We start from the raw sequence: 16,852 nt of genomic DNA, 5'->3' as shown, positions 1-16,852 counted from the left end.
ATATTATCCTACATACCCCAGAAATCTATCTGAAGACCGGCAGAACAAACTCCACAACTAAAGGTAGAGAAGAGGCCACATCAAAGAAGATAGGAAGTGTGGAAACACAGCTTGGGAGAGAAAAGTATCATGGTCACTGCCATAGAGAGGGAGCTGTGGTCACAGAGAAGGGTGAGAGACAGATTAACACACAGGGGAGTCAACACTGGGAAGAGGAATCCCCATAGCAATTGGCTTAGAAAGTGAGAGGGCCTGAATTTCATGAGTTCTTGCAACCAGTAGGGCTTAAACCTGGAGTTTTAAAGGTCAGTGTGCTTGGCTCTGGGAGAGCTCAGAGGCACTGAGGCTGTTCTTGGAGAAAATGCAGGGCAAACAGCCCACACACATACAGCATGGAAACAGTGATATGATGAATACCTAGGGCACATAGTGGGGAAGCTAGTTTCTCATCCTGGAGTGTGTTGTGAGAAGCAGCATTCATGGAGAGACCCCTCCAGAAACAAAGGAACTGGCCAGTGCCATTTCCCTCCTCCACCCCTCAGTATAAACACAGAGTCACCCGTGGGAACCAGTGGAGCACCAACACTCACTACCTAACTTGCTTACACCAAGCCTCACCCACCACACTCCAGAAGAACTGCCCTTCCTAGTCACACTTGCTTCAATCCCAGTATAGTGGGCCTCCTCCCCCAGAAGACCAACCCAAACCCCTGACAACACTGTGTCTCCTAACCTGGGAATTTGGGGAGGCCTTGGTTCTGGTGGTGGCAGTGACAGGTTTCATTTCACAAGCAGACCAGGGCACACCTAGTTAAAACATGCCACATTCAGACCAGGGACCAAACACTGCCCACAGCAGGCAAAGAGTACCTCTACAGACAACTGGTCTGAAGGATAAAGCAGCTGGGACACAGCAGTAGAGCACACACAGCACACATTGGAGACACTCCTGGAAGCACCAGGCCCTGGGGAACAGGGGAGGCTACACTGCAGGGCACTACAGGGCCTCTTTTTCATAAAGCCATTACCCTCAAGAACAGGAGATATAACCGACTTTCCTAACAGAGAGAAACAGACACAGAGACTTAGACAAAATGAGAAGACAGAAGAATTTGTCCCAAATGAAAGAACAAGACAAGGTCATGGCCAGAGATCTAAGTGAAACAGATATAATTAACATGCCTGATAGAGAATTTAAAGCAATGATCATAAGGATACTACCCGGACTTAAAAAAAAAAAAAAAGAGTTGAAGACGTGAGTGAGACCATTAACACAGAGGTAAGGAATAACAGAGCAGAGCTAAAGGGCTCAATAAACTAAATGAGAAACACACTTGACACAGGGAAAGAACAGCAGACTGGAAGAAGCAGAGGAATGAATTAATGACCTAGAAGACAGAGTAATCAAGTAATCAAGCCTGAAACAAATAGGGAGGAAAATCTCCTGAACAAATAGGGAGGAAAAAAGAATTATGCAAAGTGAGAATAGACTTAGGGAACTCAGTGACTCCATCAAATGTAATAACACTCATATTGTAGGAATCCCAGAAGAAGGAGAGAAAAGGGGGTAGACAATTTATTTAAATAAATAATAACTGAAAACTTCCTGAATCTGGAAAAGGAAACAGATATCCAGATCCAGGAGACACAGAGAGCCCCCAACAAAATCGACAAAAGCAGATCCACACCAAGATATATTGTGATTAAATTGGCAAAATATAGTGATAAAGAAAAGATATTAAAAGCAGCAAGATGAAAGAAGACAGTAACATATAAGGGAAAACCCATAGGGGTAGCAGGGGATTTTTCAGCAAAACTTTCCAGTCCAGAAGGGAGTGGCATGATATATTCAAAGTGCTGAATGGCAAAAATCTGCAGCCAAGCACACTCTTTCCAGCAAGGCTATCATTAATTATAGAAAGAGAGATAAGGAGTTTCTCAGAAAACAAAACCTGAAGAGTTCATGACCACTAAACCAGCCCTGTGAGAAATATTAAAAGCAACACTTTGAATGTAAAGGAGAGACCAAAAGTGACAGTATAAAGGTAGGAAACACAAAAGCAGTAAAAATGAATATTTCTGTAAAAAATAAGTCAAAGAACTCACAAGATAAAAGAATGTAAAATATGACATTTACCTAAAACATGGGGAAGACAGGAATAAAGAATAGATTCAAACTCATTTCAGACCTAAAGACACCTGCAGATTGAAAATGAGGGGATGGAGAAATAGCTATGATGCAAATGGATGTCAAAAGAAATCCAGAATAGCAGTATTTATATCAGACAAAATAAACTTTAAAATAAAGTCTGTAACAAGAGAAAAAGAAAGACATTATATAATAATAAAGAGGGCAATCCAACAAAAAGATAGAACAATTATAAATATTTATGCACCCAATATGGAAGCACCCAAATACATAAACCAGTTAATAACAAACATAAAGCAACTAATTGATATTAATATAATGATAGTAGGGGGCTTTAATACCCCACTTACATTAATGGACAGATCATCTAAACAACAAGGAAACAGTGGTTTTAAATGACACACTGAACCAGATGTATTTAACAGATATATTCAGGACACTACATAAAACATCAGAATACACATTCTTTTCAAGTGCTTAAGGAACATTCTCCAGCATAGATCACATATAGACCACAAAACAAGTCTCAACAAATTAAAAAATATTGAAGTCATACCATGCATGTTTTCTGACCATAACACTATGAAACTAGAAGTCAACCTCAAGAAAAAATCTGGGAAGACCACAAATATGGGGAAGTTAAATAACATGCTCCTAAACAAGGAATATGTCAATGAGGAAGTCAAAGGAAAAGTTAAAAATACTTGGAAACAGATGACAATGAAAACACAATGGTTCAAAACCTTTGGGACACAGCAAAAGCAGTTCTGAGAGGGAAGTATATAGGAATAGAGGTATACTTCAAGAAGAAAAAAAAAATCTCCTTCTACCTAAAGGAGCTAAAAAAAAATAACAACAAACAAAACCTAAAACCAACAGAAGAAAGAGAATAATATTAGAGCAAAAATACATGATATAGAAACTAAAAACAGAACAGATCCATGAAACCAGCAGCTGGTACTTTGAAAAAAAAAATCAAATTGATAAACCCCTACCCAGACTTATCAGGAAAAAAAGAGAAAGGACCCTAAAAAATAAAATCACAAGTGACAGAGGAGAAATAACTACGAACACCACAGTAATACAAACAATTATAAGAGAATATTAGGAAAAAACTATATGCTAACAAATGGGGCAACTTAGAAGAAATGGATAATTTCTTAGAAACATATAACCTACCAAAACTGAAGCAGGAATAAAAAGAAAATTTAAACACACTGATTTTCAGCAAAGAAATTGAATCAGTAATTTAAAAAAAAAAAACACAAAAAAAAAAAACTTCCAGCAAATGAAAGTCCAGGAACAGATGGCTTTACAGATGAATTCTACCAATCATTTAAAGAGGAATTAATACCTATTCTTCTCAGACTTTTCCAAAAATTAGAAAAGGAAGGAAAACTTGCAAATTCATTCTATGAGGCCAGTATCATCCTGATACTAAAACCATATAAAGACACTACAAAACGGGGTACCTGGGTGGCTCAGTCAGTTGAGCATCTGGCTCTTGATTTTGGCTTAGGTTGTGATCTCACAGGTTCCTGAGTTTGAGTCCCGCATCAGGCTCCGTGCTGATGGCACAAGGCCTGCTTGGGATTCTTTCTCCCTTTCTGTTCCTTTCCCACTCATGTGCTCTGTCTCTCTCAAAATAAATACATAAACTTAAAAAAAAAGACACCACAAAAAAAGAGAACTACAAGCCAATATCTCTCATGAAGATAGATGCAAAAGCCCTCAACAAATGCAAACTGAATCCAACAATACATTTAAAGAAATCATTCACCATGATCAAGTGGGATTTATTCCTGGGATGTAAAGGTGGTTCAATATTTGCAAACCAATCAATGTCACACATCACAACAATAAGAGGATTAAAAAAAATCATATGATATTCCAATAGATGCAGAAAGAGCATTTGACACAAAGAACAACATCCATTCATGATCAAAACCCTCAATGAAGTAGGTTTAGAGGGAACACACCTCAACATAATAAAGGCTGTGTATGAAACACCCACAGCTAACATCATCCTCAATGAATGAAAACTGAGAGCCTTTCCCCTAAGGTCAGGAACAAAATACAGATGTCCACTCTCACCACTTTCATTCAACATAGCACCAGAAGTCCTAGCCATGGTAATCAGACAACAAAAAGTAATAAAAGGTATCCAAATCAGTAAAGAAGAAGTAAAACTCACTATTTGCAGACAATATGATACTAGGTATAGAAAGCCTGAAAGATTCCACCAGAAAGCTCCTAGAACTGATTAGTGAACTCAGTAATGTCACATGATACAAAATTCATCTACAGATATCTGTTGCATTTCTACACACCACCAATGAAACAGCAGGAAGAGAAATTTAAAAAAATAATCCCATTTGGGGCACCTGGGTGGCTCAGTTGGTTAAGCGTCCAACTCGGTTTTGGCTCAGGTCATGATCTCACAGTTTTATGAGCTCAGACCCCACATAGGCCTCTGCACTGACAGCACAGAGCCTGTTTGGAATTCTCTCTCTCCCTCTCTTTCTGCCCCTCCCTCACTTGTGCTGTCTCTGTCTCTCTCAAAATAAATAAATAAACTTTAAAAACAAGGAAAGAAAATAATCCCATTTACAATTACACCAAAAATAAAAAGATACTGAGGAATAAACCTGACCAAAACGCTGTATGAAAACTGTAAAACACAGGAGCGCTTGGGTGGTTCAGTCGGTTAAGTGTCCGACTTAAGCTCAGGTGATGCTCTCATGGCTCGTGAGTTCGAGTCCCTGCATCAGGCTCTGTGCTGACAGCTCAGAGCCTGGAGCCTGCTTCAGATTCTGTCTCCATCCTTCTATACCTTTCCCCCACTAATACTCTGTATCTCTTTCTCAAAAATGAATAAACACTAAGAAAATTAAAATTAAAAAAACTGTAAAACACTGATGAAAGAAATTGAAAATACACAAAGGAAAGATATTCCATGCTCATGGATTGGAAGAGCAGATATTGTTAAAATGTCCATACTACCCAAAGCAATCTACACATTTAATGTAATCCCTATCAAAATACCAACAGCATTTTTTACAGAACTAGAACAAACAATCGTAAATGTGTATGGAACCACAAAAGTCTCCGAATAGCCAAAGAAATCTTAAAGAAAAGCAAAAATGGAGGCATCAAAGCAATATGGACTTCTAGTTATATTACAAAGCTGTAGTAATCAAAGCAGTATGGTACTGGCACAAAAATAGACACAGAGATCAATAAATAGAACAGGATAGAAAATCCAGAAAAAAAAAAACCACAATTATATGGTCAATTAACCTTTGACAAAGCAGGAAAGACTATCCAATGGGAAAAAGACAGTCTCTTCAACAAGTGGTGTTGGGAACTGGACAGCCACGTGCAAAAGAATGAAACTGGACCGCTTTCTTGCACCATACACAAAAATAAACTCAAAATGGACTAAAGACTTAAATGTGAAACATAAAACCATAAAAATCATAGAAGAGAACACAAGCACCAAGTTCTTTGTCATTAGTTGTAGTAACTTTCTTCCAGACATGTGTCCTGAGGCAAGGGAAACAAAAGCAAAACTAAACTATTGGGAGTAACTACATCAAAATAAAAAGCTTCTGCATAGCAAAGGAAGCAATCAACAAAACTAAAAGGCAACCTACCAATATTTGCAAATAATATATCCAAAAGAGGGTTAGTATCCCAAATATATAAAGAACTTATACAGCTCAACAACCAAAAAAACCCAAATAATCCAATTTAAAAAATGGACAGAAGACATGAATAGACATTTCTCCAAAAAGACATACAGATGGCCAACAGACACATGAATAAATGCCCATCATTACTTATCATCAGGGAAATGTAAATCAAAGAAAGCTATAATGAGATACCACCTCACACCTGTCATAATAGCTAAAACACAAGAAATAACAGGTGTTGGCAAGGATATGGAGAAACAGGACCCTCTTGCACTGTTGGAGGGAATGCAAACTGGAGCAGCCACTCTGGAAAACGGTATGGAGGTTCCTCAGAAAGTTAAAAATAGAGTGCCTCATCATCCAGCAATCACACTACTAGGTATTTGCCCAAAGAATACAAAAACACTAATTCAAAGGAATACATGCACCCCAGTATTTATAGAGCCATTATCTATTAAACCAAGTTATGGAAAGAGCCCAAGTGTCCACTGACTGATGCATGAATAGAGAAGATGTGGTGTGTATATATTCAATGGAATATCACTCAGCCATCAAAAAGAGTGAAATCTTGGGGCACCTGGGTGGCTCAGTCAGTTAAACATCTGACTTTGGCTCAGGTCATGATCCCATGATTCATGGGTTCGAGCCCCATGTTGGGCTCTGTGCTGCCAGCTCAAAGTCTCGAGCCTTCTTTGGATTCTGTGTGTGTCTCTCTCTGCCCCTCCCCACTTGCACTGTCTCTCTCACTCTCAAAAATAAGTAAAATTAAACATTGAAATATTTTTAAAACCTTATTTAAAAAAGAGTGAAACCTTGCCATTTGCAATGGCAGTGTTGTAGATGCCATCATCAATGATGTAGATGAAACTAGAGGGTGAAATGCTAAGTGAAATAAGTCAGCCAGAGAAAGACAAATACCATATGATTTGGAATTTAAGAAATAAAACAAGAAAAGAGAAAGAGAGAGACAAACCAAGAAACAGACTCTTAACTCTAGAGAACAAACTGATGGTTACCAGAGAGGATATGGGTGGGGGGATGGGTAAAATAGGTGATAGGGATTAAGGAGGGCACCTTATGCTAAGCACTGGGTGATAAAATGAAAACTTTAATAAATAAATAAATAAATAAATAAATAAATAAATAAATAAATACAAACAGTAGCTATACTCCAAAGAAGATTTATACATGGCTAATAGGCACATGAAAAGGCTGGCATCACTAATTATTAGAAAAATGCATATCAAAACCATAATGAGATATCATCTCACACCTGTCAGATTGGCTATTATCAAAAAGCCAGGAAATAACAAGTATTGTTATTGGCCTTGTTGCTTGTGTGTATGATATTCAAAGAGTAGAATCCCCAAAGTAATAGAATAGTCTAACGTTTGTTCCAGAAAACCTTGTTTTCAGAGATCAGTAACACAGTGGATGTGGACAAATGGAAACCCTCATCCACTACTGGTGGGAATGTAAGTTGGTGCACCCACCATGGAAAACATTATGGAAATTCCTCAAAAAAATTAAGAATAGAACTACCATATGGCCCAGCTATTCCACTTCTGGGTATTTACCCAAAGAAAATGAAAATACATTCCAAAAGATGTGTGCACCCTCTTGTTCACTGCAACATTATTTACAATAGCCAAGATATGGAAACAACCTAAGCATCTATTGATAGATGAACAAATAAAGAAGAGGTGGTATATATACAATGGAATATTATTCAGCCATAAAAAACAATAAAATCTTGACCATTTGTGATAACATGGGCTGACCTTGAGGGTATTATGCTAAGCGCAACATGTCGGACAGAGATAGACAAGTATCTTACGATCTCATTCATATGTGGAATCTTAAAAACAAACAAACGAAAAAACAAAATAAAACAAAACAAACTCATAGATACAGAAAACAAACTAGTGGTTACCATAGGGGAAGAGGGTTGAGGAATGGGCAAAATAAATGAGGGGGGTCAACTATAAGGTTATGGATGGTAACTAGATTTGTGGTGGCAATCGCTTTGTAGTGCGTGCAGATGTCAAGTTATAAAGCTGTACATCTAAAGCTTCTGCCGATAGAGTTCTAGATACAGATAGAAAGAGAGAGGGGTAGCTATATAGCCCTTGTTTTATTCCACACACTGAACATAGACTACCTCTCCTCTTTACGATAACCAAGAAAGATAATTTTCTCTGTGTATAGATGGGAAAAACTGAGGTTTAGAGATACCTTGCTTACATACTCCCCTTCAGCCCCATGTGTGGTCCGTCTGCCCTTCTCTTATTTAAAAACATGCTCCCGAGACTGAAGAGCACACATGGATTCCTCCTGAAGTCCTCCCATCCAGGACTCCCTTCCTCATTCTGACTCACGTGTTGTTACAGCAAACAATAACCAATGACTAGTTTACCAACTGCCCTGAGATTACCAGCCTGAGACCCAGATCTGAGGACACATGTAGATGTGGCTGTGTGTGTTGCACAAATCGTTATAAAATACCGTGAGACCTGCACCTTCAGGGCAAGTGGAGGGCGGCAGATGGGTGCAAGCTCAGATGTCAGAGGATGGGATGGGGATAAGAAAGAAAGCAGGCGGATGGCAGCAGCCCACCCCACCCCCCCGGCCCCGGCCACAGAAGAAGTTTCCTCAGGTGAGTGGATGTGTACCTGCACATGGTGGGCCAGTGTCCCGTGACCTATAAAACGCTGCCTGGGCCATTCTTGTCAGCAGGTGCCGATAGCAATCTTGGAAACGGATCCTCTAAAATAGTATTGACATGGAATATTCTTCTGATGTTTATAAGATTGTTTTTTTCATATTCAATACATTTGGCTCATTACTTTCATCCACTGCTGGGGAGACAAGAGTGTTTCTGGAAGGCAACTTGGCAATGTGTACAGAGGGCCTAAAATTGCTTTCCTTCCCTTTGCCAAGAAATTCCAAGTTCTAGGAACTTATTATACTGGAGAAGTCATTGGAGAGACACACAAATATTCCTGTACTAGAGTGCTTATTACCATGTTATTAAAATAGCCCCAAACAAGGGGAGCCTGGGTGGCTCAGTCGGTTGAGCATCCAACATCAGCTCAGGTCATGGTCTCGCAGTTCATGGGTTTGAGCCCCACGTCGGACTCTGTGCTAACCTACAGATCAGAGCCTGGAGCCTGCTTCAGATTCCGTATTTCCATCTCTTTCTCCCCCTCCCCTGCTCATGCTCTGCCTCTCTCTGTCTCTCAAAAATAAATAAATGTTAAAAAATTTTAAAAATAAATAAAATAGCCCCAAACAAGAAACCAACCTAAAGCCCCTACCCGCTCAAGGGAATGAGCTAATTATGGTACCTATTTACAATGAAGTACTTTCAGACATTAAAAAGCATTTTTTTAATCTTTATATTATTTCTGAGAGAGAGAGAGAGAGAGAGAGAGAGAGAAACAGAGTGTGAGCAGGGGAAGGGCAGAGAGAGAGACACACACACAGAATCAGAAGCAGGCTCCCAGCTCTGAGCTGTCGGCACAGAGCCCGATGTGGGGCTCAAACTCGCAAACCGCAAGATCATGACCTGAGCCAAGGTTGGACACTTAACTGACTGAGCCACCCAGGCACCCCTAAAAAATCATTTTAAGACAACGTTGTGACAAGGAAAATTTTCATAAGGCTGAGTGAAAATAGATTATAAAACATGTATGAGTTATAAAACATGTAGTGTTGGTAAGCTTATTTATGTGTAAAGAAAAAGTCTGCAAAGAAATGCAATAAAATATGAACACTAGCTATCTCTAGATTTTTTTCCTATATACTTGTCAGAATTTTCGAAAAGAAAAACTGTAGTGAAAACGTATTACTTTTGCATTCATCTGAAAAACAAAAATTGTCCACTTGATTTTGCTGATAACGTGGGAGTGAGTTTCTTCCCTTCAGGAAGGATGTTAGGTCTTCTCGGTTACCAGGTTTAGAGAAATAGCTGATGTGATTAAAAAGAGAATCTCCCAGTGTACTTACTGTGGAGAGCAAACACACCTCAGTAAATAGACTAGGGAAGGGAGAGTTCATGCATATCTAATCTGCGCAGACCCACTCCGATCTCACTGACAGTAACGCACTAGGATCTTAGGACACAGTCTCCCAGACGATGAGAAATGAGCATTATTTGGTCTGTTTTACAGATAAGAAAACTTCCGTGCAGAGAACAGCTTTTTTCTCTGGACTTATCAGCTCAATAAAATCAAGAGTAAAACGTATCCTTTGAGTTTCTGGTCCACTGTGTTGATCTTGTTGCTTAAGCGTAGAAGATTCAGAGAGTAGAACCCCCAAAGTAATAGAACACTCTAACGTCTGTTCCAGAAGATCTTGTTTTCAGAGATCAGTAACACGCTGAGTTAATGGAAGCTGTTTTTCTTCTAGTCAAAAACTCTTGAAAGGAAACTATGCTTTATGGCTTTATATTGTCCCCACTGAAGTGACACAATTCTTCATCTTGCTTGAAGAATATTTTGGGGGAACATTGTTCCCATGAACCCTTCAGGAATTATCAGTGAATGACATCTACTCACCAAAAGGTCACTGGGACATTATGGCAAAAGCATATATGGTGGGCACTGAATATATGTAAAAATAAAATCGAGGCTAAAACAAATGTGAGAGAAAAGGGACGGATCAGAATGTAACATTTTGAGACTTGAGAAGCTAGAAAGGACACAACTGGTAAGTCTCAGGGAAAGAGGGCAAGGTTGTGGAGATCCACACCCACTATAACTTGACAAATGGGTCAGTCTGCCGAGTAGTGACTAACATTTGATGACATTTTACGGAGCACTTCCATATATAACATCTCAATTAAACTTCGCTATGACTTGATGAGCTAGGTCGTGTCACAGTCTTTCAGGTAAGGGACTCACACCTGAAGAGTGAAGCGACTTAACCAAGTTCGTGTAGCTGTTGCTTGATGAAACTGGAATCAGGCCTGGGTCTGCAGGTCACTCGTCCCGGACGAGCAGACCATGATGCTTACCCAAGTCATTCTCCCCCTTTATAATAAAAACTGCTCCCGTTTTTGAACGCTTCCTTGTTCTGTGGGACTCTTAGGACTAAGCATTTTAAGTGTTATGCCTTTAATCCCTACAACACCGCCATGATTTCAATGTCATTATCTGCATTTGATCCCTTGTGGCTGCCCTCTTACACACACGATAAGCAACAAACCTGAGATGCCAAGTCAGGTGTGTCTGACTCCAGAGCTTGAGGGACGTCCAGTGTGTTACCTACAGTGATGTTAGTAAGGTTGGGGCTGGGGGTGGGTATAAAAGTACTTAAACTGAACCATCGGCCCTTAAACATTGTTTAATACTTTGTGAAAGCAAATAAAACCAGAGCTGGTTTTACGGGCATACGACCTGCGCAGTCACCCGGGGCCTTGAGCTCAGAACGGTCCTGTACTGCGTTTAATACTCTGCTGCCACCATCTTGAAATGCTTAATAATTTTATCTTTGCATTTGCGTTTCCTAAGTGACGTTTGATGGAGCGCTGGAGCACATGCGTGAGCAGGTGGAGATGAACTCGTGTGCCTCGTCTGCCGCCTTTCCTTGCTGCCAGTTGGCATAGAATGTTCACGATGCCCCAAGAGCACAGGATTCTGGCAGACCCGGGATGTGTGGGAGTCCGGTGAGACCCACAGTGAGCACAAGGTAATGGGGGATGTCCATGACTGAGGAAGCAGGGGTGTGACTGCCCCAGGAGGCCACACTTCCGTTTCCAAGGAGAAGGTGCTTCCAATGCAGAATGAAGGCAATGGTGTTCTAAGAAACACAACCAAGGAACCCTATCGTATCCTTTCTTAGACATGTGTTAATTCTCTGTGTTAGCCAGTGACTTATATTGAAGATGATGACAGGGGCGCCTGGGTGGCTCAGTCAGTTGAGTGTCCCACTTCGGCTCAGGTCACGATCCCATGGTTCGTGAGTTCGAGCCCCACATTGTGCTCACCGCTGTCAGCACAGAGCCTGCTTTGGATCCTCTGTCCTTCTCTGTCCCCCCCTCTCTCTCTGCCCCTTCCCCCACTCATGCTGTCTCTCCCAAAAATAAATAAAAACATTAAAAAAAAAAAAGATGACCATATAGAGGGGAAAAGAAAGAAAGGGCTACCTACAATTCCTCATCATTTCAGGCCTCCTTCTGCATTAGTGTTGGTAGAACATGGGTGTCAAGACGTGAAATAAAAACAGTTGAGTTGGTTTCATGCAGTGTTGCCACTGTTCTGGTGAGAACAAAATAGATACATGTTTATGAGCTATGAAATGCAAATGATGTAGTTTTTGATGATTCAGCATATGAGTTAAATGCACTTACATTTGCTGACATCACATATATAAAGAGGAACAATAAAATTCTTGCTAATAATTAAATTTCTTTCCTTCAAATCACATTACGTAGCAAATAAACAGTATGACGAGTCAAGACAGACACCATGGAGGAAGGAAAAGGCTATATGTTTCAGTACCTTCCATAGCACTTGCGTCCTGCCTTTTGAACAAGGGGCACTGTGTTTTCATTTTGTACCAGGCCCTGCAAATTCTGTGGTCGGCCTGAGTGTGGAATGCACACACATACACACGTGCACAAATGTGCAAATACATTTTTTGAGGAGCAACTGTCCAATACATTTACCCTGTAAATATTTTGCGGTCTAGAAATGTTAGTGGCATCTCCAGCTTCAGAAAATAGCGGGTCCCAGTCTTCATCAATTCAGCCCAATTCCACAGTCACACAGTATGGCACCTAGAATGACTTTTCCTTGCCACTGACTGAGTCTGAGACCATATCCGTCATGCCACGTGTGGCAACCCCTGTCACGTGTCACTGAGGCGATGTCTCAGTTGCTGCATGTTCTACCAATGACCTTGCCCAAAGGAAGTGGGGGATTCAGAGGCTGACCAGCAACTGTAAAAAAAAAAAGAAAGAAAAAAAAAAAGTAGATATGTAGATGAGGTAGGGAGAGTAATGGCTTCCCCCAAAATAGGTCCCAATCCCTGGAGATTATGAATGTTAGTTATATGGAAACAAGATCTTGGCAGATGTGATTGAGTTACAACGGACTTGGTTTGCCAGGGTAAGCCCACAATGCAATCACACATATCCTCATAAAAGTGAGGCAGAAGAAATTTGAGGACCTACAAAAAAAGAGTCAGAGAAGAGACTGTGAAAAGATTGTGAAGACAGAGGCACAGATTGGGGTGCAGTGCTCACAAGCCAAGGAACACTGGCAGCCACCAGAGCTGGAAGAGAGAAGGGAGGGTCCTCCCTGCAAGCCTGCAGGAGTGGGGATCCACTGACACTTTGATTTTGGACTTCCGGTCTCCAGATGTGTCAGAGATTAAATCTCTGTTGTTTTGAGTCACCAAGTTTGTGATCATTCGTTAGCCCACTTCTTCAAAACAAAGAAAACAAAACCTTGCTCTTAAAGGTAGAAAATTAAGACTTTAACAGCAGTTTCTCACATATGAAGAGGTAAATTATTTAAAGGCCTGGAGGAGACTGAACACCCCAGCTAACAATGGTCTTGTCTCCTCCCCTCCTGTCCACAAAGTCCATGGACCACGTGTAGTGGAATGTGAGAATCAAAACACAGTCTCATGTGGTCATATTAAGCTATTCTTGATAGCTTGTTATCACAAAGAAAAGCTTCAAATCGTTCACTAAAGTGCATTGGTCTTTTGGAAGGACATAGTTTTTAGAGAGAAGACATTTTCACAAACATGTTTTATATATAATTTTGTGATTGTGGGGCTTAGATAATCATTAGGAAGAAATATGTGTCATGAACCTTGTAACAAAATAGCGCTTCCTATCACATTACTCATTTACAACCTTACTTCTGCTACACTTGCTTCCTTCTGAGTGTGCAGTTTTCTCCCTGCTTGGTACAAAGATTTGTGCCTTGGGGAAGCTGATTCATCTGGCAATTGTGAGTGCTTTGCAGGCTTGTTAGGTTCATACCATTCACCCTGTGTTTTCCTTTTTTAAGAAAGAAATTTACACAATATAGTCTGAGCAGATATTAGAGGACAATACTGAGTATAGTAGGTTTTTGTTAGAATTCAATATGTCAGCCCTCAGTTCTTCTTCGGGAAGAATTGCTCTATAAATAGATGTAGATTTGGTCTGTCAGTGGAGGAGGTGAGGCCAGGGTCTCCCTAAGTTGCCATCTTGGACCAGAAACCATTTGTAGAATTTAATGTGAATAATCAATTTTATATCATTTGAAACAGAAAACAGAAAAGGAAACAGAAAAACGTTTGGTTTTAAGATGAGCTGACATGTAAAAATTATGTTATTGGTATTTACAATGATATGCTTACCAGTTAGTTCCCTTCCCCACCCCTCTCCTCTCTCTGTTTTAGCTGAACCTAAAATTTATCAGTAAATACAGAAAGCCTGGGATAGCCCAAATCATCTTAGAAATGAAGAACAAAGTTGGAGCATTTGCACTACCAGATTTCAAAATTACCGTAAAGCTACAGTAATCAAGAAAGTGTGGCATTAGCATTAAGAATAGAAATATAGATCAATGAGACAGAAGAGAAAGTCCAGAAATGATGCCTTATACTTATGAGCAATTGTTTTCTGACAAAGATTCCAAGGCAGTTTACTGGGGGAGAGAATAATCTTTTCAACATTTGGTGATGGGACAATTGGATATCCATATGCAAAAAATAAACTTTGACCTTTACCTCATACCATACACTAAGATTAAAATATAGATCATGCATCTAAATGTAAGAACTATATAAACCTTTTAGAACACGTAATAGCACATTTTTTTCTTTGTTTTTTAAGTTTATTTATTTATTTTGAGAAGACAGAGGGCGTGCATGCAAGCAGGGGAGGGGCAGAGACAGAGAGAGATAATCCCAAGTGGGTCAGTGCAGAGCCTGAAGCAGGGCTCAATCTCACAAACTGTGGGATCATGACCTGAGCTGAAATCAAGAGTCAGTCGCTTAACTGACTGAGCCACCCAGGCACCCCTGTAATGCCAAATTTTTGTGATCTTGGAAAAGGATAAGAAAACCTATGAATATTAACTAAATAGAATTTAAATTAAAACTTGGGGGAAAAAGAAAAGCTATAAATAACTATGACAACAAAAGCATGATCCATTAAAAAAGTGATGTTAATTTTAACAAAACTTAAAACTTTTGCCTATCAAAAGAGAATTAAAAGATAAGCAGCATACTGGGGAGAAATATTTGCAAATCATATTTCTAATAAAGGACTTGTATTCAGAATATATAAAGAATCCTTACAACTCAATAACAAGACCAACACCCAAATTTAAAAATGGGCAGAAGGTTTAAAGAGACATTTCTTTTGGGGTGCCTGGGTGGCTCAGTCAGTTAAGTGTTTGACTTCGGCTCAGGTCATGATCTCGACGTTCATGAGTTCAAGCCCCACATTGGACTCTGTGCTGACAGCTCAGAGCCTGGAGCCTGCTTCGGATTCTGTCCCCTTCTCTCTCTGCCCCTCCCCCACTCATGCTCAGTCTCTCTCTCTCTCTCTCTCTCTCTCTCTCAAAAATAAACATTTAAAAAAAATTTTTAAAGAGACATTTCCCCAAAGAAGATATACAAATAGCTATCAGGTACATGGAAAAGTGTTCAATACTATTGGTCATTGGGAAAATGCTGATTAATCCCCCATCCACACACTCCTAAAGTGAAACCTATCTATCAACCTTCCTGACCAGTGATGTGTTGGCAAATATTTAACAATGGGCTCTCTTTGGAGGAAAAACAGCCCTGCTGAGTAGCGTTGGCCAATTTCCTTGGTATCAGGACTCCCACCCTGGCTGATATCAGCCCACCCACCTGAAGTGTGAAGGTGGGGGATGGGAAGAGATGTGCACACTTGACTCTCGTGAGTCAGGGTGAGCCTCCATCCCGGTGCACCACTGCTCTGTGCTCACACGCCAGAATTGCCACCACCAGCCTCTACTTTCAGAGGAAAGGCCCACTGAGGACCTTGACTTACCCGCCCAACTGCTAGGGAAACCCTTGCCAGCTGCCTAGAAAACTTCACGTATTCCTTCGTTCTTTAAAGGAGCAAATAAAGAAGGTTCTCCGCATCTAGAAGGAATCCGACAACTTAAAAGAGAAGGCCCTGGATGAGCAAATGGGACCTCGATAGGGAGCTGAAATGATTTAGGGATGGGAAGGGGATTCTATTTTGAAATTCCAATTTGTATCCTCCAGGAGATTCAAGAAGATATTCCATCTTTAAATAAATCAAGAAAGAGCTCTTAGAGATTAAAAACTATTTTTTGCTAAATAAAAATTCAAAGGATGAAAAATAAAGAAATCTCCCTTTATGCCAAGACTCAGAAAAATGTGAAAGAAAAGATAGGATCAGGAGGCCAACATCTGACTAACGGTTTTTGAGAAAAGGAGAACCAAACAAATGGAGGAAAGAAAATAATGTAAGGCATAATAGAAGACAGTTTCTCAGAGCTCAAGATGTCTCCAAATTAAAAATAGTCAAGAAAATGAAAGATGGGGTGCCTGGGTGGCTCAGTCGGTTGAGCAACTGACTCTTGATTTCAGCTCAGGTCATGATCCCAGGGTCGTGGGATCAAGCCCCACACTGGGCTCCACACTGATCATGGAGCCTGCTTAAGATTTTCTCTCTCTCTCTCTCTCTCTCTCTCTCTCTCTCTCTCTCTCTCTCCCTCTGCCCCTCTCCCCAACTGGCTCTCTCTCTCTCTCTCTCTCTCTCTCTCTCTCAAATAAAAACAAAAGAACATGAAAGATAAAAGACCCAAAACTTTACACATTCTCATGAACAAAGTAAAAAAAAAAACTGAAGAAAAAAAAACTACAATGAAAGAACAAACTCACCAGCAACACTGATGCTAAAACACAAGAGACAATATTTTCATAATTCTGAGAGCAATTTAATTCCAACGGAGAAATTTATTCAGATATAAGAACAAAATAAACGGTATTTTCAGGC

This window comes from Lynx rufus, unplaced genomic scaffold (assembly GCF_022079265.1).
Source record: "Lynx rufus isolate CCGP_SWC_20201006 ecotype Redwood Valley unplaced genomic scaffold, mLynRuf1.p SCAF_1, whole genome shotgun sequence".
Taxonomy (NCBI): Eukaryota; Metazoa; Chordata; class Mammalia; order Carnivora; family Felidae; genus Lynx; species Lynx rufus.
Note: the sequence above shows the minus strand (reverse complement) of the source record.